At 47.0% G+C, this 27,243-nt stretch overlaps 1 protein-coding gene across 2 annotated transcripts in view; it reads left to right on the top strand.

Annotated features, from left to right (window-relative positions):
* LOC138453030 (low density lipoprotein receptor adapter protein 1-like) overlaps positions 1-27,243 on the top strand; it is a 311,945-nt gene that overhangs the window by 33,902 nt on the left and 250,800 nt on the right. The gene's annotated exons all lie outside the window — the stretch shown is intronic.

Below are 27,243 nucleotides of genomic sequence, written 5' to 3'. Positions count from 1 at the left end.
ATTCTCCTCTGAACAAGAGTACCATCAGTAACCCCTACACGTGTTTCAGCCTTGTTGGGCATCATCAGTGAGGTGAAACTGTTGCCTCTCTAAGAACAGTGAGCAAGGGGTCCACGTCTGGATTGCCCTGTTGAGCTAAAGACTTGGTAGAGTCTCTCCCAGGGATTATTCACCCAAGAACAGGTCATTGGGCTGTGTTCGTGCTGGTAGAGAGATTCCCAGACCCCCCTTTGTTTGCATACATTAACTTTGGGTTTCACCCTAAGTTAACAGGGCAATCCAGACGTGGACCCCTTGCTCACTGTTCCTAGAGAGGCAACAGTTTCACCTCACTGATGATGCCCAACAAGGCTGAAACACGTGTATGGGGTTACTGATGGTACTCTTGTTCAGAGGAGAATTGCCTAGCATTTCGGCGCTGGACTGCCCCTGGGCAGGACAAAGGCTGATATGCGGGGAAATTTCTTCTCTGTGAAAAGGACAGTGAGCTAAAGACTTGGTAGAGTCTCTCCCAGGGGTTATTCACCCAAGAACAGGTCATTGGGCTGTGTTCGTGCTGGTAGAGAGATTCCCAGACCCCCTTTGTTTGCATGTCTGAAATATTGCTCTGTGGTATGCTTGACAAGTACACCGAGAAAGATAAACTGGGTGGATTTAATGCCAGGACAGCTTCTGAGAAAGGCCGGGAGGAACTGCAAACGCCTGTCGCAAGTCGGGGTACCTGGCTCAGCCTTTTCTCCGACGAAACGTATACGACTCTGATAAAAAATCTGATCTGGCAAGATTTTATGAGCGGCCTATGCCTCTAAAGTTTGGTAGGGATTGGGGCGAGCCAGCTTAATTTTAGATGTGCCTAAACCAGCTGTGAAGCGTTCTTGCTTCTATGTAATTAGTTCAGTTAGGCAATAATAGCAACACGGATCCACATTTCAACAGATCATTCTGTTATTGGCCTGCTCTTTATAAAATGGTTAAAGAATCACTCTCACTTTTTCTCCGTGACTTCCTTTTTTGGAATGGTAGCGTGGTGGGTTAATGCACATCTTGTTGGAATGTGAATAACTTAAAGTCACTGGATTCAATTCAGTCGGAACCAGGTCAGCCTTCCATCGTTCCAAGGTCATACAATGTATGGTGTATAATTTACTGAAAAGTCATTTCAGATCTTGCATAATTATTTATTTAATAATGTTGTTTCCTTCGAACTGCGAGCTTGATTCTTTTTCTATCCACTTGCTATTGGCTTACGCTTCTCAAATCTATAAAAGAGGCGTGCCAATCATGTCCAGTTTTTGCTGCAATGGTGACACCCCTAACAGCAGCCATCCACATGTGTGCCTCATATTGCGTACCATGGCAAGGCTGGCTGATCAATGGAGCCCTCTTGTCTTCACTTTGAACCCCCATCATTAAAACTATGCCTTGATTGTGTTCGTTTAAAGCCTGCAAAAGTGCAAAAGCAAACCTCTAGTAGAGCGAAGTATGTACTTGTTTTGGGACACAAGCAGTTTCAGTAAGCACCCTTTCCTTTCCCAGGTGCACTTACCTGGTTGCACAATACATTGCAAGGCATGGAAAGAAATGTTGGGCCATTATCTGTTCTGGGGCACGCACTTCACAACCTTTTAACCTCTGCCTTACTGGATTACATCTCTCCAAAAATAACATAATTCCAAGAAGGTGGCTTCTTTTGTGCCTGTCTTCAGCTAGTCTTTTGACTCTGGGTGAGAAATCGGATACCGCAATGCAGTGGTTTGAGGCATGCAGTTTGTGAAGGTGCATGTTTATTGGCCCCTGCACAGCAGAAAAAAGAAAGGCAGCCAACAGGGTAGATGAAACCCTAAATGACCAGTTCCGTGTGTGACAGAATGCCATCTGGATAGAGCGGGGTAGCCTTGGCTTTTCTGATTTTTAGTAACGTAAAGTGATGCAGTAATTCTCTTGTTGAAAGGGAGGTCTGCTAATCGGACCCCCCCTTTCACAAATGCTCCACGCCATAATCATAATGCACACATGTGCATTTTCTGAGGCATCCCCAGCTCTGTATTGGCGTAGGGCAGATTCAGAGGTCACATGTGCATCCCTGACAGCTGCTGGTACACACAGCTCCTGCAGTCAGAAAGGCCTTTTTCATTTTCTGCACTTCTGATCTAAATTCTAATAATTGTATCCCTTAGCAAATCTGGTGGCATGGTAAATTTTTAAATATAAGCCATGCATAGTTGTGGCATGGTGACTGTTGAGAGCACACAATTTATACAGCCACCTCAATTTAATATCCCACTAATATCGGCTCTGTGAGCAGGGCCAGCTATGACAGGACTATTGTGAATGGATATCTGGTAGGACTGTACCCACTACAGCCATTTGGAACAGGAATGGTAACGCCCTCCTCTCGGGGCATAGTAACTTCCCCTAGGAGGAAGCAGACGTGGTAGAGGAGGCGAGAGTTGGCGTGCTGCAGCAAACTGGGACCTTTATGTGCGCTTTCCCCACCTGTCACCTCACTCTGGCGTAGTGCAGTGCGTTGCAAATATCTCAGAAACGGTGCGTTTTTATATGCAATGTGCTCTTTTCATAAATTGGTTAAACTCTGCAGTCCGGGGTTTGCAAGGTGAATTCGAAGTGACTAGGAAAACTGGTTTTGCAGGGTTTGTAGCTCAAAGGAAAGGTAATGAGTAAACCACAACATTAAGCAGAGGGTTAGCCAGCAAGACAGCCCAGGGTTTTTAAGACTTGGCAGTATCGCGGAAGGAATATGCATTGGAGCTTGTTATTTATTATTCAGGGGGATTCAGCCATTTGGTTTTGACCAGTAATAAACCAGGAGTAAAGGGACGCCTTGTAGCACAGTTGACCGATTCAGAACCCATGAAGTAACTGGAGGCCATGCATGTTGAATTGGTAGTAGTTTTTAGATTAGAATGTTTCAATGATACCAGCAAGTCGGAGTGGGTGAGATGGTTATCGCCAGTTCAAAGGGAGCATGTTTATTCTTCCCCCTATTCATATTTTTTGAAGTACTCTTGCAGACCATGTGCAATTACGCCTGGGGTTAGGAGGTCTCAAGCCACCTGGGACTGATAATTAATTATGTTTTTACGTGAATGTGCAACTGTGTGATGTCGTGACCTACCATGGACACATCCTAAAAGGGGGTGTGCTGTACACATGATCTGAAAATGGTAGTTAAGTTAAACATGACCAATGAGAATGGGGGAAATGGAGAAAGATTGGATTTCTTTTGTATAGGTTTTGACTAATCACGTGGGGTGGCTTGTAATTAAATATATAGAGTGTTTTAACTATTGCTAAATGTATATACTGTGTAAACTTGTTTGGTTCAGGGAGACTCGGGTTAGTTTGACTCTATAGAATCATCTAGTCCCTACTGGCCGATTGTATAATAAACTTGATTTACGTATAAACGTGCACTCGCTTCTTAAATGGTGGGCCCGCTTTAGGTTGAGGTGATTAAAGGCCCAACCACACAGTACCTTGATTGGACATTGTTTTATTTTGGAACCACTCTACTTCTGTTGTTTTTATTGCTAGTGTCCTCACATCCTGTCCTTCTTTAAGATTATGGGCCTGCACTACCACACAAGGCGAAGAAGGTATAGCATTCTGAGTGTGCCGGTTTCACCTTTATGATAGGAATCACTGATGGTGGTTTAGCCACCACTCATCCCTGTACTCCGACAGCACAGTAGTCATTTCTCACACATAGTCACCGGGGCCCTCCAAAATGTGTGGGGGTCCCAATTCAGTTGAAAAGGTTGCAAAGCCCTGACACAGGTGTTGCAGGTTTGTAAATGCTGTGTGTTGGAAAGGTTATTTACAGCAGGCCGGCTGTGTGTACCCATTTGAGCATGTAGTTCCTCATTTGAATAGGTGTAGACATACCTTGGATTGGAAGTAATCTCCATGCTTCTCCCACTGCAGGAATCTATGCGCTCATGACCGTTTTTCATTTTATCAAAAAGTAGAACATCGCAAAATACGGGTTAAGATTGTTTTTCACAGATCAAATATTAATTGTATGGAGACCAATGAAAAGTAAATATTGATACATGCAGATCAGAATGTCGAATAACTCGATTGAAATTGGGAGCCCGTATCAGTGCCTTTTCCTATACTGCCTGCAGGGGCACTTTTGCTGCTTTGTTACTTAAAGGGCTCGAAATTAGGACTTGATACGCAGGTGCTAAAAGCTGCTCCTGAGTATCCAGCGGTAACCAGTCGCCAGGTGCCACCACTGGGGGAACAAGGAGCTGGTACATAGCCTTCCACAAATCTAACTTCCACATAAGATGCAAGCCTATCATTCTGTCCATTATTTATGACCCCATATGTTTTACATGCCATATAGATGTGCCCTAGTGTGTATTTATAGATTGCCCCAAATGCAGAGAGTTCCATTCACGTAGGTGCGTTTGTTCGGCGTTCATTGGACTAGGGAGCCAAAAGTTGGTGTCAAGCCAAGCAGGCTCCTCTAGGCCACAAGCAAGAGCTAAATGGGTCCCAGCTCCCCTCAATTTCGAACCCTGCAACTCCTAGACCTTCTGAAATCCTCCCTGCCCACAGCGGCTGTGCACCTGCTTCAGCCCCATCTGTTGGAGTTGCTCTGGTCGCCCTTGCACTCGAGTCTTCTATTGAGGCCTTCTTGGCGCTTGTTCTTGGTCTGCTTGCTTGCACCCGGCTGAGTTGCACTGGTCACCTCTCCATTCGCGTCTTCTATTGAGGCCTTCTCAGCGCTTATTCTTGGTCTGCTTGCTTGCACCTGGTTGAGTTGCACTGGTCACTATTGCCCTTGCGTCTTCTATTGAGGCCTTTGCGGCGCTTGTTCTTGGTCTGCTTGCATCTGGTTGAGTTGCACTGGTCACTATTGCACTTGCGTCTTCTATTGAGGCCTTCGCGGCGCTTGTTCTTGGTCTGCTTGCATCTGGCTGAGTTGCACTGGTCGCCCTTGCACTCGTGTATTCCATTGAGGCCTTCTTGGCGCTTGTTCTTGGTCTGCTTGCTTGCATCTGGCTGAGTTGCACTGGTCGCCCTTGCACTCGTGTATTCCATTGAGGCCTTCTTGGCGCTTGTTCTTGGTCTGCTTGCTTGTACCTGGTTGAGTTGCATTGATCACCTCTCCATTCGCGTCTTCTATTGAGGCCTTCTCAGCGCTTATTCTTGGTCGGCTTGCTTGCACCTGGTTGAGTCGCTCTGATCGCCCTTGCACTCGAGTCTTCTATTGAGGCCTTCTCGGTGCTTATTCTTGGTCTGCTTGCATCTGGCTGAGTTGCACTGGTCGCCCTTGCACTCGTGTACTCCATTGAGGCCTTCTTGGCGCTTGTTCTTGGTCTGCTTGCTTGCACCCGGCTGAGTTGCACTGGTCACCTCTCCATTCGCGTCTTCTATTGAGGCCTTCTCGGTGCTTATTCTTGGTCGGCTTGCTTGTTTAGCAGGCAGGGTGGTTACAGCTGTTGCATCAGGGCCTCTTGGGGCGGAGAACCTTTGCACTTTGGGATCCTGCCCAGTGCAGCACCCTGCCAGGCTATTGCCAGACCCTGATCTAATATATTTAGGGAAATCTTTCAAAACTTTTTTCAGTTTGGATTTTTCTCATTTCGCCATCATCTGCGAATCTCTTAACATTTTCTTTTGGTGTTTATTGTATTTGTATTCTCATTTTCGTTTATTGGTGCCATTACAACCTGTTGTCTATTGAGGATTTTTGGTGGTTTCCTATGTATATTGATTTTAGTTGTAATTCTTGTATAGGGCTCCCAAACCATTCTTGGTATGTTTACAGTGAAAATGAATGGAAAAAAAATCCAAGCTCGGAAGTGGATGGTCTCTGAGGAGGACTGGATTAGATGGTGCAGTGTCCATTTACGCCATTAGAGGGGGCCCTGGAGTCTGGCTCTAGCACTGCCCCAGGGGTGGGGGTGGGGGGAGTGAGTGGGTTCCTCGTTTTGGTGACGCACTCCTCTCTGGAGGCGTTGTCCAGGGGCCTGTTCGTCTGATTTAAGTACATATATAACTGTGCCCAGTTCTCCCAGACCTCATTCTGTGCCTCCAGGGGAAGCTGCCTGCACGCACCCTGATCTGGAGCCAGGAAGTGCACTGCTCCTGCTGATGGCATAGGGAGGCTCCTTGGTCATGGGTGAGATGCTGAAGCTACCGGCTGGAAGCCAGGAACTGCACTGATCCCATGTCCTGGAGGGCCCTTTGAGCGGCGGGGGCCTGCAGAGGGAAATGTATTTCTCTCTCACACTCTCACTCTAGCTAATGCTAACAGCATCTGGCATATAACCAACTACATGCAGAGATGGCTGCCAATAATTGGCAAAATTGTATACAAAAAACTGAACCGATGGAGCAATACAACTCGGGCACATAACAGTGTCCTCTTCCATTAGAGACTGAATGCAGGGTACGAGAGTAATACCAACTGGCATATGCCACATCCAGCACCATGGTAACACAGGGATCCAACCCCAAATCCATACATAACATCTGTAGTTTGTTCCTTATGTAATTCCACACGGTTGCACCAATGTTTGCACCCTCCGGGCATGACTGGCTACTAGACATTTGGACACTCCTTTCCCGGATTTCAGACCCTTTCACACATGAGACGGTGGCCTGAAATCAGCGAAACATCAATGTTGTCGTAGATGAACTGTACCTCCATTTTAAGCGTCTCGACCCGAGGAACAAAACTCAAAGGCCTTGAAAACCATGTTTCAAGGCCCTACAGCGCACTGTTTTTGAGATATTTGCAACGCAACGTGCCAGGGTGGGGCGACGGTGGGGGGGGGGGGCTCACAGAAGGTCCCAGTATGCACACCGCACCAACCACGTCTGCGCCAGGGTATGTCAGCCAGCCACAGGCGCCCATTCTCAGTGCAGTTTACTTCAGAGTGCAAAGCACATCAAGCGATAAGCGACTCAGAACACCGACCGAACAGGATCATTGATTTTCAACAGTTGACTTTTTTTTTAAAAGTCTGTCTACACAACCTGTGCAAAGCACATGGACTTTTTACTAGTATGGCAATATTGCGATCTATGGCTCCCGTACAGGGCTGGAAATGGAAAGCCTTAGCTGTGGGATTCCACCGGCGAGAGAGGGAGTGGGGGTGGGGGATTGGAACTCTGAGATATTTCTAAGTCCCACCATAAACCTTTCCATTTCAGGAGTAGTGTTGCGGGTAAATCGCGCAACATTGAATCCTGATGATCTGGGGCAACAAAAGCGGATCGAAACGATCAAAAAGACAAACACCCTTCAACGCGCAAATGGATTTTCCAGAACCGGGGAGACATTTTTTGTCGGATCCAGGAAAATCAAGCCCAATTGAAAAAAGCCACCAGCACCTGTTACCTTGACAACATGCCATCTCCTCCTCCTGTCATGCCAGAGCAGATAATCACGTGATTCATAGACAGCTGGTGTGATGTCAGGATATTTAGCTCCTGCTTGCAGCCTAGAAGATTCTGGTTGACTTGAAACCAACAGCTTCCAGGAGCTACCTTTTGGCACCTAGGGCCAACTGGTGTCTTCCAAACATGTACATGTTAGATTCACTTTTAGTGTTTGGGAATGAATTAGAACACATCTAACATGCATTTAAACACAATGGTTCATACAAAATGGAGGAAATGTTGTAGGAGCATCTCTGGTAGCTCCGGGATCCCCTGCGGTAGCTCCTGTCTACAGGGTGATGCCCGACACCCTGGCGCTGGATTTAGCTCCTGCTCATCGAATCGGTTTCGACCCCTGTGATGTCACGTTCTCCTAAACGCTCTGTTATGCATCTGGACTGTTGTATACCTCCTGTACAGTACTCCGCTATGCATCTGTATTGTTGTATACCTCTGTACAGCGCTCCGTTATGCATCTGTACTGTTGTATACCTCTGTAAAGCGCTCTGCTATGCATCTGTGCTGTTGTATACCTCCTGTACAGCGCTCCGCTATGCATCTGTACTGTTGTATACCCCTGTAAAGCGCTCCGCCATGCATCTGTGCTGTTGTATACCCCCTGTAAAGCACTCCGCTATGCATCTGTACTGTTGTATACCCCTGTAAAGCGCTCCGCTATGCATCTGTGCTGTTGTATACCCCCTGTAAAGCGCTCCGCTATGCATATGTGCTATTGTATACCTCCTGTACAGCGCTCCGCTATGCATCTGTGCTGTTGTATACGTCCTGTACAGCGCTCCGCTATGCATCTGTACTGTTGTATACCTCCTGTACAGCGCTCCGCTATGCATCTGTACTGTTGTATACCTCCTGTACAGCGCTCCGCTATGCATCTGTGCTGTTGTATACCTCCTGTACAGCGCTCCGCTATGCATCTGTGCTGTTGTATACCTCCTGTACAGCGCTCCGTTATGCATCTGTATTGTTGTATACCTCTGTACAGCGCTCCGTTATGCATCTGTATTGTTGTATACCTCTGTACAGCGCTCCGTTATGAATCTGTACTGTTGTATACCTCTGGTACAGCGCTCCGTTATGCATCTGTACTTTTGTATACCTCCTGTACAGCGCTCTGTTATGCATCTGTACTGTTGTATACCTCTGTAAAGCACTCCGCTATGCATCTGTGCTGTTGTATACCTCTGTAAAGCACCCCGCTATGCATCTGTACAGTTGTATACCCCTGTAAAGCGCTCCGCATCTATGCTGTTGTATACCTCCTGTACAGCGCTCCGCTATGCATCTGTGCTGTTGTATACCTCCTGTACAGCGCTCCGCCATGCATCTGTGCTGTTGTATACCTCCTGTACAGCGCTCCGCCATGCATCTGTGCTGTTGTATACCCCCTGTAAAGCGCTCCGCTATGCATCTGTGCTGTTGTATACCCCCTGTAAAGCGCTCCGCTATGCATCTGTACTGTTGTATACCCCTGTAAAGCGCTCCGCTATGCATCTGTGCTGTTGTATACCTCCTGTACAGCGCTCCGCTATGCCTCTGTGCTGTTGTATACCTCCTGTACAGTGCTCCGCTATGCATCTGTGCTGTTCTATACTTCCTGTATAGCGCTCCGCTATGCATCTGTACTGTTGTATACCCCTGTAAACCGCTCCGCTATGCATCTGTGCTGTTCTATACCCCCTGTAAAGCGCTCCGCTATGCATCTGTACTGTTGTATACCTCCTGTACAGCGCTCCGCTATGCATCTGTGCTGTTGTATACTTCCTGTACAGCGCTCCGCTATGCATCTCTACTGTTGTATACCTCCTGTACAGCGCTCCGCTATGCATCTGTGCTGTTGTATACCTCTGTAAAGGGCCCCATTGCCTTTGAAAGCCAGGCCTCTGCTCAATAAATACCGTAATAATAATTGGAGTCGAGGGGAAATGGAAAAGTTCCACGCCCACCCTCCCCTGTTTAACATTTGCAATGCCAGTCCATAGGGTTCGGTGCATAGGTGGAAAAGAGGCGGGTGGGGAAATGCACCCTGTAACATTACAGAAGGGTAGCTTTCAACTACTGGTGCATTCCACCTCGGAGGTGACATCTGAGACTGCGCGAGCTTCCCTCTTGTGCTCCGCCGGATGCCACTGGGGACCTGGGCCCACATCGAGGGCTCACACGGGTGGACGCCCCCTGTTCACTTTTCTTTCAGAGGGTGTTCTCCCAGCAACCCCGCCCCCACCCCTGTGCTTTTAAGGAATACAAATAATATAATAACGTGCTGCTCACCGTTGCCATGTCCAGGACTCTCACGCAGGTTGTGCGGCTGGGAGGCAACACGGATGAGCAAGTCACGTAGCCACACTTTAGATAGGATTGTCATTGTGAGCACGTGCCACACTTAGAATTGAGAACATCAGCCTGCGCCGTATCTAGATAGGATTGTGAATGTTAGCACGTGCCACACTTAGAATTGAGAACATCAGCCTGCGCCGTATCTAGATAGGATTGTGAATGTTAGCACGTGCCACACTTAGAATTGAGAACATCAGCCTGCGCCGTATCTAGATAGGATTGTGAATGTTAGCACGTGCCACACTTAGAATTGAGAACATCAACCTGCGCCGTATCTAGATAGGATTGTGAATGTTAGCACGTGCCACACTTAGAATTGAGAACATCAGCCTGCGCCGTATCTAGATAGGATTGTGAATGTTAGCACGTGCCACACTTAGAATTGAGAACATCAGCCTGCGCCGTATCTAGATATGATTGTGATTGTTAGCACGTGCCACACTTAGAATTGAGAACATCAGCCTGCGCCGTATCTAGATAGGATTGTGATTGTGAGCACGTGCCACACTTAGAATTGAGAACATCAGCCTGCGCCGTATCTAGATAGGATTGTGAATGTTAGCACGTGCCACACTTAGAATTGAGAACATCAGCCTGCGCCGTATCTAGATAGGATTGTGAATGTTAGCACTTGCCACACTTAGAATTGAGAACATCAACCTGCGCCGTATCTAGGTAGGATTGTGAATGTTAGCACGTGCCACACTTAGAATTGAGAACATCAGCCTGCGCCGTATCTAGATAGGATTGTGAATGTTAGCACGTGCCACACCAGGATAGAACTTGAATGTTAGCACGTGCCACACTTAGAATTGAGAAAATCAGCCTGCGCCGTATCTAGATAGGATTGTGAATGTTAGCACGTGCCACACTTAGAATTGAGAACATCAGCCTGCGCCGTATCTAGATAGGATTGTGAATGTTAGCATCTGCCACACTTAGAATTGAGAACATCAGCCTGCGCCGTATCTAGATAGGATTGTGAATGTTAGCACGTGCCACACTTAGAATTGAGAACATCAGCCTGCGCCGTATCTAGATAGGATTGTGAATGTTAGCACGTGCCACACTTAGAATTGAGAACATCAGCCTGCGCCGTATCTAGATAGGATTGTGAATGTTAGCACGTGCCACACTTAGAATTGAGAACATCAGCCTGCGCCGTATCTAGATAGGATTGTCATTGTGAGCACGTGCCACACTTAGAATTGAGAACATCAGCCTGCGCCGTATCTAGATAGGATTGTGAATGTTAGCACGTGCCACACTTAGAATTGAGAACATCAGCCTGCGCCGTATCTAGATAGGATTGTGAATGTTAGCACGTGCCACACTTAGAATTGAGAACATCAGCCTGCGCCGTATCTAGATAGGATTGTCATTGTGAGCACGTGCCACACTTAGAATTGAGAACATTAGCCTGCGCCGTATCTAGATAGGATTGTGAATGTTAGCACGTGCCACACTTAGAATTGAGAACATCAGCCTGCGCCGTATCTAGATAGGATTGTCATTGTGAGCACGTGCCACACTTAGAATTGAGAACATCAGCCTGCGCCTTATCTAGATAGGATTGTCATTGTTAGCACGTGCTACACTTAGAATTGAGAACATCAGCCTGCGCCGTATCTAGATAGGATTGTGAATGTTAGCACGTGCCACACTTAGAATTGAGAACATCAGCCTGCGACGTATCTAGATAGGATTGTGAATGTTAGCATCTGCCACACTTAGAATTGAGAACATCAGCCTGCGCCGTATCTAGATAGGATTGTGAATGTTAGCACGTGCCACACTTAGAATTGAGAACATCAGCCTGCGCCGTATCTAGATAGGATTGTGAATGTTAGCACGTGCCACACTTAGAATTGAGAACATCAACCTGCGCCGTATCTAGATAGGATTGTGAATGTTAGCACGTGCCACACTTAGAATTGAGAACATCAGCCTGCGCCGTATCTAGATAGGATTGTGAATGTTAGCACGTGCCACACTTAGAATTGAGAACATCAGCCTGCGCCGTATCTAGATATGATTGTGATTGTTAGCACGTGCCACACTTAGAATTGAGAACATCAGCCTGCGCCGTATCTAGATAGGATTGTGATTGTGAGCACGTGCCACACTTAGAATTGAGAACATCAGCCTGCGCCGTATCTAGATAGGATTGTGAATGTTAGCACGTGCCACACTTAGAATTGAGAACATCAGCCTGCGCCGTATCTAGATAGGATTGTGAATGTTAGCACTTGCCACACTTAGAATTGAGAACATCAACCTGCGCCGTATCTAGGTAGGATTGTGAATGTTAGCACGTGCCACACTTAGAATTGAGAACATCAGCCTGCGCCGTATCTAGATAGGATTGTGAATGTTAGCACGTGCCACACCAGGATAGAACTTGAATGTTAGCACGTGCCACACTTAGAATTGAGAAATCTGCGCCGTATCTAGATAGGATTGTGAATGTTAGCACGTGCCACACTTAGAATTGAGAACATCAGCCTGCGCCGTATCTAGATAGGATTGTGAATGTTAGCATCTGCCACACTTAGAATTGAGAACATCAGCCTGCGCCGTATCTAGATAGGATTGTGAATGTTAGCACGTGCCACACTTAGAATTGAGAACATCAGCCTGCGCCGTATCTAGATAGGATTGTGAATGTTAGCACGTGCCACACTTAGAATTGAGAACATCAGCCTGCGCCGTATCTAGATAGGATTGTGAATGTTAGCACGTGCCACACTTAGAATTGAGAACATCAGCCTGCGCCGTATCTAGATAGGATTGTGAATGTTAGCACGTGCCACACTTAGAATTGAGAACATCAGCCTGCGCCGTATCTAGATAGGATTGTCATTGTGAGCACGTGCCACACTTAGAATTGAGAACATCAGCCTGCGCCGTATCTAGATAGGATTGTGAATGTTAGCACGTGCCACACTTAGAATTGAGAACATCAGCCTGCGCCGTATCTAGATAGGATTGTGAATGTTAGCACGTGCCACACTTAGAATTGAGAACATCAGCCTGCGCCGTATCTAGATAGGATTGTCATTGTGAGCACGTGCCACACTTAGAATTGAGAACATCAGCCTGCGCCGTATCTAGATAGGATTGTGAATGTTAGCACGTGCCACACTTAGAATTGAGAACATCAGCCTGCGCCGTATCTAGATAGGATTGTCATTGTGAGCACGTGCCACACTTAGAATTGAGAACATCAGCCTGCGCCTTATCTAGATAGGATTGTCATTGTTAGCACGTGCTACACTTAGAATTGAGAACATCAGCCTGCGCCGTATCTAGATAGGATTGTGAATGTTAGCACGTGCCACACTTAGAATTGAGAACATCAGCCTGCGACGTATCTAGATAGGATTGTGAATGTTAGCATCTGCCACACTTAGAATTGAGAACATCAGCCTGCGCCGTATCTAGATAGGATTGTGAATGTTAGCACGTGCCACACTTAGAATTGAGAACATCAGCCTGCGCCGTATCTAGATAGGATTGTGAATGTTAGCACGTGCCACACTTAGACGGAACTATGTAGGTCAGCATGTTAAACCTCATATAACCCACTAACCAATATAAGCTCAAACTCTCTGCATACTTGTATAACTGAAAAACTCTCACAACCATCTCTCGCACAACAAGCCGCACACACTTCACCACACCAAAACACACAAGCTACACCAACAGCACACGCGGACTGATAACGATCCAATACTTGCACCAAAGCTCAGCACCCGGTGTCCACCGAGTTGAAGCTGCCAACAGTATACCACCCCTCTCACTATCCTACTCCCTCTTCACCTTACTAACCCATCCCACCATCTCGTTTACAGATCCGCCAGAGCGCATGCAGACCAACTCCGTCGGTGACGGTGCGCTATATAAGTACCTTTAACTTAACTTAACATAACATAACCTACCACTACCATGGAGTTGAGTGACGTCCCGCTCGATAGGACGTGTTTTGTTAAAGATTCTTAGCTCTAAAAGGTGCGCACCTTTTATTACCAGCCATTAGTGTAATAAGACCGTCTGTTTTGGCAAATGCGTATTTGGCCTGTGCACGTATATCAGTTGTGAAGAACAGTTGAATGAAATGTGCATATGTCATTTTGGGATTTGTGACGCCATTTCCCAATGCGTGCGTTAGAGTGCCTCCACCTGTGGAGCCTTTCTGTGCACCCATCTAGAATTCTAGATGGTAACCCTAATCAAGTACCAGGCCTGTCCTGCTGATAGCCGAGGCAGGGCCTCGCTCTGAACCGTGGGGAGGTTTGCCGCTTATAAATAATGCAGAGCAAGTCACAGGCCGCTAGAAGCCCCGCCGGGGTGGAAGTGTGCTGCAGGGTGCTTGCATCACTGCCACACTCCCAGGTCGCGCGTAGTGGCCAAGCACGGGCTGGTCCCTCCGAAACATACTTGCCCGGTTCAGCTCAGGGCCTAAACGATGTCAGCCCCATAGTTCAGTAAACGTTGACGTTATTAAATGGCCTGAAGCAACCGGCCTGTACCGCTGCCACCGGAGCGTGGGTGGCCCGCCGCATGCAGCGCCTTCGCCACAGCCTTCATCTGTGGCTTGAATGATGTGGCTGGCCTTCAAGCGCCTGGCCTGATTTCGCAATTGTTGCAGGGATGGACGTGCCGCTGCAAGACACTCTGGCCATGCCAGAGGCTTGCAAGGCGAAGGACATTCGGCTACCCCATATCTGCTATTGCCCCCCCCCTTAGATCGCTCAGTGATTTGATAACCTGACAGTTATAGCGCCTCAAGGATCCCGTGATCACAAAGCGCTAAGTCGATCAATATTCAAGCGTGAAACCGAATCAGTTTAGAGAAATTACGGTATACTCCCAAATAGTTTCAAAGAAAAGTTGATCCATTTTTTTGGCTCACTATATATAGTCTTCTGTAAAGCAAAGGAAAAACGTATTATTATCAAAAAGGAAGGTCAATTATGAAAATACGCAGGAAACCAAGTGTGGTTATAAAGTCCTGAAAAAACTGGACTTAACCTGAGATGGATCAAAACACTATTTTAAGAGTTCATCATAAAAAATCTTTACATTATTTCAAACACCAACATTTATACATGACTTACAAAAAAAAAAATATACATAAAATGACACAATTATTCTAATAAATTCAAAGTCCAAAACACTAGACAAATGTCAAAGCTAATGCCGTTGATCTGGGTCCGCTAAGTACATTCCTTCCATGCCCTACATGCATATGTTTCTGTCCTATTGGCCCACATGGTGCCGGACATTCATCAGGGGCTGTACTAACAAAGTTGGATGTATGTAGAACATGAACTTAGAACAAGTTAGAATGTCTTGGTGTCCACAAAGTCTTCCTGGATATTTCCTAAACAAAAAAAGAAACGTGTTTTCCTGTCAATTTTATTATGTTCATATTTAACCTTCCTTTCTGATAAGAATACAGTGTATACATTCCACTGAGTAGGAAGGTGAATGTATTCTCTTGGGTGGGAGTACCGTGTTCATTAAACAGCAAAGAAAAAACAACATGGATCATGGCCAACACATGTTTCAACCCAACCGGTCTTTCTCAAGGCTCAATTGTTATTTGATGTAACTTCTGAGAATTCACGCAATACGCGACAAGCTTTGTGGTATTTTGATTTTCCATTAGGCTCACTGGCCGATTTGATACTCCTTATTTCCGAGTATGATTATTCATGCAGAAGATTGTTCAAATGGCGGATCTTAAATTAGAAATGGCTCTTGTTTCGGAACAGCGTAAAGCCAGTTGGACATTTTTGTGCTTCAAAGGAGACCCCCATACTCAGCGCAATACCATCCACAGCAGAGGATTCACGGGGACTAATGCCCTTACTGAATCGATCCTTGTTCGCCTGACTGTGGTATAGGGCACTGCATCTTTAGCACAGAGCACAGCTGACATGTGGCCACTGAATGAGTACTCCTCGACTGACCCAGGCATCAGGCCAAGAGCGAGGCAGTGCTGATGGCACAAGGGGGATCGTGGTCAATGGAGCAGTGTGGTTGGATAGCGCTCTTAAAAATAATCTCTTAGCCCTACGTTAAAGGCCTGGGGTTGCTCACCTTCTTAAACTTAGGAAAACATGCTAACCTTGCGCTTTCCTAGGTTAACTGTGGTTTCTGTGAGTGAGTAATCAAAACTAAGATTCTAGGGCGGAAGAGGGAGAGACACGAATACAGGGTACCTGCGTCACATCGGATACACACCTGCCCACAAAGAGCTAAATGAAAATATACTTCATACATCACAAGAAGTGTTTGAGAATGTTGTTGCCTGTAACAAGTAATCATTTCAGGTTTAGAAAGTATATAGTCTAAGGAAATGGCGTTCTTGGGTCTTGACCCTGTCCCGTAGGTAAACGCTTGGTCTAAGCTTAGCCATGGTCTCAGCATAACAAGTTTATCATAGTGTCATTCGCCCTTCGTTTTGATCAACTGGGGCCCTGTCTGTTAGGAATTAGTAGAAGTGACCGACTGCCTTCTGATTGGCCGAGTGGGATTCTGATGATGATGCTACCTTATTGGGAAGTATAGGAGGCAATGTTGGGAATTCCTGACGACTCGCACCCTTTCAAATATGGGAGAAGTGGTGAGGCCGTAACGATGGAGATAGCATCAGTCATTTCTGACTGGCCAGTGTGAGGGGTCAGAAATGTGAGGTGGGTAACTTTGTAAAGAGTTTTCAACCTTAGCCATTTTTATTAAAGAAAACAAGTTGAATAAATGCCTCGCTATCCCTACCCTGACTAGCATTTCCCTGCCTAAAGAAAACTAAAGGAAACACTCTAACCAAAGGATATCTACCCCCCACACTTATACAGCAAGCAAAGCAAAAAGGAAATCTATGGCCATTCACTTCAAGAACAATATATAACAAATGGCCTAGTTCACAATCTGAGAAATGTCTCTGATGAACTTCCCTTCCCCAGATCAAAAGAAAGGCTTTCTCCACAGTTCAAAGGAAAAACAAGGAAATACAGTTAAACACAACGTTCCAGCAAAGTTCTTAAGTTCTTGTACTCAAATTCATAAAGTTCCATTGCTTCAACAAAGTACCTTGGAAAGAAGTCACTCTTACTCCTCCTGGAATAAGAACTGTCTCACGTTTGTAGTAACAAGCAATTTGGTCAGGATGGTTCATCCCCATTTTACCTGCAGAAAGAATGTTAACTTTTCATACATTTTCCACAACTGACGCAGTTCAACAAGTCGTTTTCTATTAGTGCCACTCTTTAGCACTTGCACCTTCTCCTACCTGGTTTATCCTTTCACCAGGTGTCTTCTGGGCAATCACTTCTTGCCCTACGGGTATACTCTCCTGCCCATCTACTTCTTCAACCACCAGAACAGAAAAGTTTCTTCAATGCTAACTTTCAAATCAAAATACCAACTTCAACAGTTTTCTTTGTTATCAAAAATGTTAGCAGCTTTCAGGGAATAGAACATTCCCATTAGGTTTGTACTGCACCCTATGCTCATCTCCCCCTGGATAGCTCATTCCAGAAGGGCAGCCCGTTTGCCACCTTTCTTTCCTTTCTGCTTCAATGGTAACACAGTAGCTCAGATGCAGTCTTTTCCTGTGGCTACCTTGGGTTTGGCAATGTGAGTTTAAAGCATGTACATTCTTCCCAACATATGAATAACTCCTCCTACAATGCTTGGGATTCAGATGCTTCCCTCTGGCTTTTGGCAATGCTTCGGGGTCTCAAATTTCCCAGGCTGTTTTCTTTTGGCTTTGGCATTGCTTGTATGCCTTATTTTTTCATAATACTGTTCCCCCACCGAGTTGTTGGGATCTCCACAAACTCACAAAAGGAACATCCCAGCTACGTTGTTTCATTTATCGTCTCCTCCATGGGTTTTTGATCGGTATTCAATGGGAGCGCCTCTGTCACTCAACCAACGAACAACGTGACTGACGCGGTGCATGAGCAGGACCTGAGCGCTCTGGTACCACTTAAAAGTGGTGCACTCACCGGGTAAGACGCTCTTGCTTGGCACTGCCTGGCCGTTGGCTTCTGTGGCTCTCCTGGACCTGACAAACAGTTCCCTATTGTCCGTTCTTGCCGCTGCCACACCAACTTGGAGTTTCCCAAGCTGCTACGAGTCTCCTGCGTTACCCAGTCACCGGAGAGATCTCGGCGTTTTCCACCATGCCAACTTTCTGCTGCACAGCCTCTGCAAGGGGGATAAGGAGAGACACTGACCCTCTCAGGACCCTCGGTGTTCCCGGCATCTTCTCGCTCTTAGTCCGACCTTCACCTACAGACACAGCCCGCACAGTGTCCACTGCTTCCTCGGCCTCTCTACAGTCTGCACCTGAGGGGCCATTTACATCGCCCAGTCTCCCTCAGTGGGACAATCTCCACCAAATGACTGATAACTACAGTTTTGTTCCACTGCATCCCTCTTCCTCGCCCCAGTACTAAGGGTACTTGAAGGCCCCAACCACAGGTAGTTTTCTTAACTATTTTCTTACTCATGTTTGGTCTCTATTTATAACCTTTACTAAGGGAAAGTGGCAATTTTCTATTTTGGGGAGTGTAAAACATCTCCTTTAAAAGATGGCAAATACTGTGCCTCATCTCCTAGCTTCCTCTCACCCCCCCGACCCCTTTCTCTTCCCAGTTGATCCTCCCACAGTACACCCCCTACCCCCACAAAAGGTCAGGATCAGGAAGCGTCTGCCTTTCCCTGGTCACCTGGGAGGAGAGTTAGGTTGGGATTCGGTGAGTGATCCATAGGATTCATCAGATCAGTCAATGCTTGGATCATGGCAAAGGTTGATGGTTCCATTCTTCTGTTGAGCCTGTGGTGGTTCCGGCGAAGCTGCAGGTGGTCCTCAAGTCATCAGATCTGCATGAAATGACTGAGTTGAAAAGACTGACCACCAAAAGTCTGTGCCCCCCAAGCCCCATTTGTGTGTGTGCTTGTTGACCTCGGTCATTTCGTCCTATTCCAAGTCATCAGACCTCTGTGGAACCATTGCGGGGATGGTGCCCTGGTGGGAAGAGTTGCTAAAGCTGGGAGGGGTGCATCTGTCCGGTTCTTTGGAGGTGCAGCTCTAGTGTCAAAGGGGGCACGCTGTGTCCAGCAGAAGCAGCTCACACAGGAGAGGTATTGCTAGGAGTACCACGTTTTTTGATTGCTTTCTTCTGGATTGTAACTTCGTTCCTTGGCCCATTAGTTGCTGTGGGCTTCTCAGTTGCTAGAGTACGGTCTGGTGGTTTTGTCCCCTTGTGTTGTACCTACGCAGAGACTGCTCAGCAAGACTTCCTTGAAGGCAGGGTTTCTCGAAGGATTGCGGCTCTGCTGGGCCAGCCAAGTCAAGAGAAGATCGCGCAGGTCCTAGTCTGTTTCTAGGAACAGGAGGTCCGGTCCATTCAGAGCTTCACGGCCAAGAGTTGTTGCAGTTTCATGCTGGTGCTTCAGGACCCTTCCCCAAATTGTACATGCTTAAGGAGCAGACCGTCCTCTCTTAAAATGTAGTGGGGTTACAGACGGTACTCAAGCCCGCCTCCGCCCCTCCAGTCACACAGCTGTATCCATCTAATTATTGTGGTTCTCATCAGTGGTTTTGCCACCATTGACTTCCCCAGGCGTGTACTAGGTGTGGATTCAGGTTTGAGCCCCAGACACTGGTCACAAATGGGCCTCATCTGGCACCGAGACCCTCGCTATCCAAGGCAGGCAGTAGCTACGAGCATACATGGCCACGTTCATAACCTGCTCACTCGTCTGGACACTGTCTGGCCGATGAACTAGTTTCCTGTAGGGTCGCTCTCGGCTACAACACTATAATGGACAAAGGAGGCCACCAACTAGTGGGGGCCCCCAGAGCCATCCTTGCATGGTGCACCCTAATCCTGTGAGGGATTTGGGGGTCTCTTGGGGGCACAAACTCATCAGACCAGGTTGGTGAAACCAGGGTCGCACCGCAGAATGGCAGGCCTTGACTTTCGTTCTTACCACCTGTGGCACAAACCAATCTGGAGCCCGCTGCCTCAAATGCTGCTGTTCTGACTGCCCTGCTGGGCCGGGGGGGAGGGGGTAAGGGGGGCGTCTCACGTCTCTTTAGTTTTGGCTAATAAGATGGAGCTTTAAGGAGAGGTTTTAAGAGGAAACGGTTGTATTGGAGTACAGTTCGGAAGGAGATGGGATGCCTGTTCACTAAACTGCTGCCCACCCAATGCCCACAATTCCTATGACCATTTCCACCCACTACCTGCACCTCCCTTCCGAAAAACACTGCCCCCTGGGACCTCTTTGAGGTAGCTTTAACATACAGTAACATCAAACTGTGTGCTGTACAGAGCCTGCCACTTTTGTTCTGCTAGTTAGTGGCTTAATTGGCACTGTGTAAGCAATATGTGTGTCCTTGCACCTCTCCTTTGCACTGAAGTCCTATTAAGAGCGAGCATTGGGAAAACCAGCAGCTTGTATTCCAGGTATTAGATGGGCATTTTGCCAGGCACTGACATGATATGCCTAGGTAATCCCACTATGTTTCAGCTGTTGCCATTTAATGTCCCGTTAATAACATTATGGCTATGCCGGAGCGGGCGCTGTATGGGCAGCGTAGGACACAAACTACAACATGGGAAAGCCCTATGGGATTCGATTCAACATATTTAGGAATCTAATTAAAATAAATATATATATCTTCATTGAACGAAGTGAGCAGAGCGTGCGCCCGACAGAACAGTATTTTAATCATCTTCGTATGCCGCGTCCCTGAATTGCCAGCTGCCATGCAAAGGTCTTGTGGCACACATCAGTTCCTTTGTGATTGGACACTCCAAAATGGCGGAATGCACCTTGCCACAGTAAGCAAAGGAATACCTTGCTCTGCTGCCTCACTGGGATTGGCTGATTCCGCTTCAACTAAAGCCAATGGGCTTCATGGTGAGGGGGTAGCCGGCCCTGTTTCTAAGGCCTCCTGTATGTTCCTGTCCGTTGCCTGGCCGGGTCTGGAGGACACCCTCACCCCTCCTAACCAACTGATCATATGGAGGAGGTGCAACACAACTATGCCTTCCTGGTGCACTAGTTTTCCAGGTGACAATCTTTCTACTTCCCCGAGGGTTATCACCCACAACCACACACACACTTCTATCCTCCACACCGTTGACTGTTCCCCCCTCCTCTTCCGTCTCACCTGTACTCTGCTCACAATACCATCATTCCTCCTTGGCTAAAATCACACTTGGCTGTGTACTTGCTGGTACTATTTCTTAAAATCGTTTTTGCTGGCTGCACAACTGTTACTTGATTAGCTTTCACAAACAGCGTTGTTTGCTGTTGAGTACATCCTGTATTAACATCCTGTACGTCCTACCTCAGTGCCGCCCCTTCGTACGCTATGTCCCCCACCCCCTGTGTTTTGCCCCGCACCCCTCTATGTGCCTCGGTACATCAACCTGGTAAGTGTCGTCCTCACCATTGCAGCTAGCTATGTCGCTATCTATCTCTTTCTTCTCTATTTCCTATCCCTTGCCTATTGCTAAATCTGGCCGGAGGAAACTTAAGAAGGACATACTGGGCTCCGTCCCAAGCCTTCCTATTGCAGACACCTATGTCATGGCTTCTGTCAGAGAGACTCACAGACATTCTTTGTCGTTCCCTCACCCAAACTATGGACCTGGTACATGGTCGCTTTTCTTTCTCCAAACACCTCTTCTCCCATTAATGGCGGCACCCGCGGGGAGGTCCTCCTTGACCTCTTCGCCATTACCACGGTTCTTATCGGAATGGAACCATCGTGGTTCTGGGTCCTCAACCCAACCTTCTTCTGTTTTACAGGCTCCTACCTCGCCTCTCAAACCTTACCTCTCCCTCTGGACAGGCTCCCATGCCTGCTGTGCCTTCCTCCTCCTCCTCCTCTGCACAGGCACCCTTGTCTTGCCTCACTGGATGGCTCCCTTGTCGGCCTTGGCTCCTCCGACATCCTCCACTATCCCTCTGGCTCTTGCCACCCTTAGGGTGGGTGCGGGAGGGGGAGGGAAGGTAGGGTGACCACATCCCCTCTGACCCCCACAGAAGACCCTCAAAGATGGCAAGCTGGTCCATATTGCCACACTAAACTCTCACTCTGCTGTCAAACACTTGTCCGATATCTGCAACCTCCTTGAACGCATGGATCTTGAAGTGCTCGCCATCACAGAGACTTGGTTCAAGGGACACTCCTCCCTCCCTGAAGGATGCAAGATCCTTTCTGTGCCCAGGCCCAAGGGGTCATGAGGGGGGAGTAGCATTGACCTTCCCAGAATGGATGCCTGTGTCCATCATCCCCACTCATCATTTGAGTACCTAGTCTACAGGCTCTCCCTCTCTCCTAAATCTTCTCTCTGTAAGGCTACCTTCTATCTGCCACCAGGACAGTCCACTCGCTTCCTATCGGAATGGGCTGACCTGGCCTCCTCTCAACTCCTCCTGCTGGGTGATCTCAACATCCATCTGGACTCTCCTGACTCCTCAGGACCTTTCCGCAACCTATGCGATTCTCTCTATATTACCCTCTGGCTCCATGCACACAGCAGGCCACACTTTGGATGCTCTCATCTCTTCTGACATCCCTCTGTCAATCCCTCTGACTGCCTCTCTTGGATGGACCACTCTCTTCTCTCTTCACACTTACACCTGGTGTGGCCACTCGGTTTCAAAGTCACCAGACCCATGAAAAGAATGACAGCCCCTGCCTTTGCCTCCACATACTCTCCACCTACTAATCCCACAGCTGACTCCCACCCTGACACAGCCCTCACTAACTTCAGTCTCTCTATCTCTAACACCCTTGACACTCTTGCCCCTGTCATGAGAGTCCGACTGAAGCCTTCCAAAAAGTGCAACACTTGGTACGACTCTGATCTGGCTGCCCTTAAAAGCAAGTATAGGGCAGCTGAGCAGCAGTGGAATTCATCAGGCGGACCCTCTGACAAACTGGCCTGCCGCCTCCTTCAAAGGCAATATCGACTCTGCACCCGCACCAAGAAAAGAGTCTTTATTCAAGCCCACCTCTCAGTGGCATCTAACACGGCTGAACTTTTCAAAGTCTGTAAGGAACTGGCCAATCTTGCAGCAGCCTCCTCTTCTGTTACACACACACACACCCAGAACCTTTGCTCAGCCATGGCTGCACACTTCACCACAAAAACCCAAGACATCCTTTCCTCCCTTACTTCCACACCACATCATTCACCAACACTTCTGGAGCCTCCCTTTGCTCCTCCACCACTTCTCCTCTCTTCTCTCACTCCCATCACACCTGATGAGGTCGCCAGACAAGTCTGGTATATGAAGGCTTCATCCAAACAGGTGAACCCCTGCCCCTCCAAAACCATTAAGCACAACATTGACTCTCTTGCTCCAGCCTTGACTGATCTCTGCGATCTCTCTTTTGCCACTGGAATTTTCCCAACTTCTCTTAACCACTCTCTTGTGCACGCTCTGCTTAAACGCTCTGCCGACCCCTCCACTCCGGCAAACTACCGCCATATCTCTATCACCCCCTTCTGAACACCTGTGAAGACATGCTGTCAAATCTTGACACTAACACCTCCTCTCTCCTCATTCTCCTTGACCTCTCCACTGCCTTTGACATGGTAAACCTCAACATCCGGATTGCACGTCTCCATGACACCCTAGGAATCACAGGTCAGGCTCTGGCGTGGCTAACCGCCTTCATTTCAGACCGCCCATCCCAGGTGGAACTTGGGTCCTTTCTCTCTTTCAACCTGTGGCGTTCCCCAGTGTTCTAACCTATCCCCCTGGTTCTTTAATGTGTACATGGCTGCCCTGCATGTGTGATTGCCACTTTCATCTCTAACTTCCATTGCTATGTGGAAGACACCCAACAGGCTACCCTCGGCCACCTCCTCTACCTCACACATCTGACTGTCTGTCCGCTATTCAGTCATGGTGTGCTGCAAATGACCTCTGCCTCAATGCCAGTAAGACTGAGAATGTCCGCATTGGGACTCCTGCGATCCCACTCACACTCTGGCCACCCTCCCATGGCCCTTTGCCTGCACCCTCCAGCGAGGCAAAAAATCTTGGTCGTCTTTGATTCCACTCTCTCCTTCTCTACTCACATTTCGGACATCTCTTAAAAGTCCAACTACCAGCTGCACCTCCTCAGAGGTACTCTTCCTTTTCTCACCTTCCCCCAGCGGCTCACTGTCTCAAGAGCTTTGGTTCTCTCAAGGCTGGACTACTGCAACAGCCTGTTTCTCAACCTCCCTGCCTCTGCTTTGCGCCCTCTGCAACTCATTCAGAACAGAACGGCAAGACTATCCTTGTCCTCAAGCCCAGGGACCGCATCTCTCCGGTGCTGAAATCCCTCCACTGGCTCCCTGTGGCTGCAAGGATAAAGTTCAAGACCCTCTACATGATCTACAAGGCTTTCTGGGGCCCGGGAACCTACCTACCTGCAACAATGCCTACCCAAATACTGCCCTTCCCGAGCCCTCTGCTTATCTACCTCCAACCTTCTGTGAGTGAGCCGGTTCTCCAAGCAGAGATTTGGAGGGAGATGTTTATCCTCAGCAGGGGCCTCCCTATGGAATAGCCTTCCTGCCGCCCTCCGTCTTGTACCCGATCTCCTTAAGTTCTCACAGGTCCCTGGCACCCTCGCCAGTCCTCTTGCACTTGCCTCCGGGCCTTGCGCTTGCCTCATCATTACTGCACTTGGTCAATGACCCATGAGAGTGGCATCTCCCAGCACTTACCCCAGCTTCCGATTTACTGGGTGCCCTTGGACCCCCCTTGCACTTATCCCTCCCTCCCCTCTCCTGTACCGTCTGGGCACTTGCACAATCTGAACGTACCATGCATTGAAGATCATCTCTGTCCTTCCTTGTCCCCCCTCCTTGCATGGATGCGCCTCAATGCACTTGGAAAAAATGCAGAATCGTTGTCAGACCTATTTGCTGTTATCTACACTGTTGTACTATATGCACTTACTCTGCCTGTGCAGTTTTGCATCGTTCAGAAATTCAAGGGCTCTGAATGACTGTTGTTTTTTCCCCTTGTTCCCTCCCTCCTTGAGCGCTTTGAAACACTTACTTTGTGTATAGGTGCTTTCCAAATAAACATGACCATACCATACCAGCAGGGGCATTACCCTACCGGTAATGCCCTTCCCCTTCAGAGGGTTCTATTGCTATTAGTACCGTGGCACATCGTATCAGGTTACGAATAGCATTTTTTCTCGAGGTGTGAAACGGCGTTCAGTTTCTCAACTCGGGGGAAATAATTGTTTCTAAAATTGCCATTTTGTTTGTTTACTTTTCTATACTTATAATGGCCGCCATGGATAGGATAGAATGGACTACGTGTAGTCTATTTTCCCTTTCTATAGTAGCCAGGATGCGGAGCAACCTGGCCACTCATTCTTGTCCACTCTCTGGCTTCTCAGTATTCCTCAGCCCTCCTCTTACCATGCTGCTGTTATTAGCTGGTAAATCTCCTGCAGTTGCTCAAATTAGGGAAATTGCCCCCCTAGTGACACTCCCCAACGTCGCCATTGGGTGTTCAGTGGGGGCCTTTAATAAGTGCTTTTAGCTCTCCTGACACCTGCACGGGCCCTAATGACCATCACGCTTCGTTGTGCGATGGCAGCCTCTGGAAAAGCCAGTCCCCACGTTGTGCACTTCAGATGTAAGACCTTGCTCCAATCATGAGCCCACCCTTAGGACACATGGTAGCCATTTCCTGCCCTAGTGCTATCCATTCCTGCGCGTCCCGCCATGTCTCCCAGCGTACTGTGGCGCCGGCTGTGCCTATCTCTAAGCCCCACCCCCACATCCTGTCCGGCATCCATCTTTACCACTATTTAGTTGCTGCCTGCGTCCCAGGCCTTTTATGTATTTAATTTATTTTTATTTAAAGTTGGGGATAATTAGGTAGACATTACAGCAAGTTGCATGAAAAGTGAGGTACATCGTAGCTATAATAATTGAAGGTGCAGTAGTTAACTACATACAATACTATATATAATAAACGTCATAATATTAATTAAGACCAAAGCTTGGTTCTGGACAAACGGGGGAAGACGGACATGACGCATTAAGGAAAGAGTAGGGAGAGGAGGCAGCAATACAGGTAATAAAAGAAAGCATTTTATATTAAGTAATCATTAGACATTCCATTTGTTATGAAACTTAGCTAAAGTGTTTATTGATAAGGCATACATTTTTTCAATTCTGTGAAAAGAGCAGACCGAGTTCTACCATAAATTATAAGGTAATTTACAAGCATTTTTCCAATTCGATACAATGAGATGTAAGGCAATATACACCAGAAAATGTAATAAATCAGGCAAAGTAATATTTGACATATATGGATTTGCTCGAACTCCAATCATGACATTACATAAGTAAAAACAAAATTATAGTTAAAGATTGAACTAATGAAATCTGCAAAAGATGATTGGTAGGACCAGCATGTACTATGACTGTAATCGGACATTTTGGCAACCCTTTGTGGAGTAACATATGCTCTATGTAATATGAAGTAGTGCGAATGTGTGAGATTTGCTGCAACAGAAGTGGAAAAGCATTGTAGCCAAATCTTGGTCCACATTTCCTGAATGACTTGTAAATTCCAGATTCCCACAGGTTGAGTTTAACAGTAGTATCAGTGAGCTGATTGAGAATGGAAAAGGATTTTGATCCTTTGGTGGAGTGAGAGTACAGAATTAGTTCTAAATATTTTGAGTGACTTTTATGTGTATAATCAGACATCACTTTAGGAATAAGTTTAGTGAAACTGGAATAATTTTTTTAATCGGATTCATTTAAATTGACGCGAGTACAGAGGTCGTGGAAAGGTATTGGAATGTTGTTATTTAATAGATGTGAGACTAGGAAAATGTTGTCAGAGTACCATTTATGTAAGTTATCATATTTGGGTTTATGTGAAATCGTTATTAAACCACAAAACGACACTGAGGATATCTTGGGTGGTATTACCAGTTATGATTAAGGAATTCCATACTTATTTAAAGGAATAGATGTGGGGAATTTTTTTTCATTCCGGGCCATGAGGATGTTTTGAAAAAGTGATGAAAGGATAAATGAGCAATGAGTTTTGATTCCAAAATAATCCATGAGGGGATATTAATACACAGTGGTTCAGAAGTTAAACCTAAGGAAATTTGTCATAACAAAAAGCATTTCTGGTATTTCAGAGAGTCTGGAAAATTCACTCTACCAAAAGGTTTACTGGATTTCAACTTATTTAGAGCAATTTTGGTGGATTTATTTTTTCACAGGAATTGAAGTAGAAATGTCTATTTTTTTTTTAAAGAAAGAATTTGGGAGTAGTATTATTGCCATAGAGAGATAATAAAGAATAATGGGCCCAGAATAATGGGCCCAAGAGTCATTTTAATGAAATCTAGTCTCCCCCACCAAGAGAGGA

Source organism: Ambystoma mexicanum, chromosome 4p, assembly GCF_040938575.1.
Source record: "Ambystoma mexicanum isolate Mex_15411 chromosome 4p, UKY_AmexF1_1, whole genome shotgun sequence".
Classification (NCBI taxonomy): Eukaryota; Metazoa; Chordata; class Amphibia; order Caudata; family Ambystomatidae; genus Ambystoma; species Ambystoma mexicanum.
The sequence above is the reverse complement of the archived record's forward strand: the minus strand, read 5'-3'. Positions and strand labels throughout refer to the sequence as shown.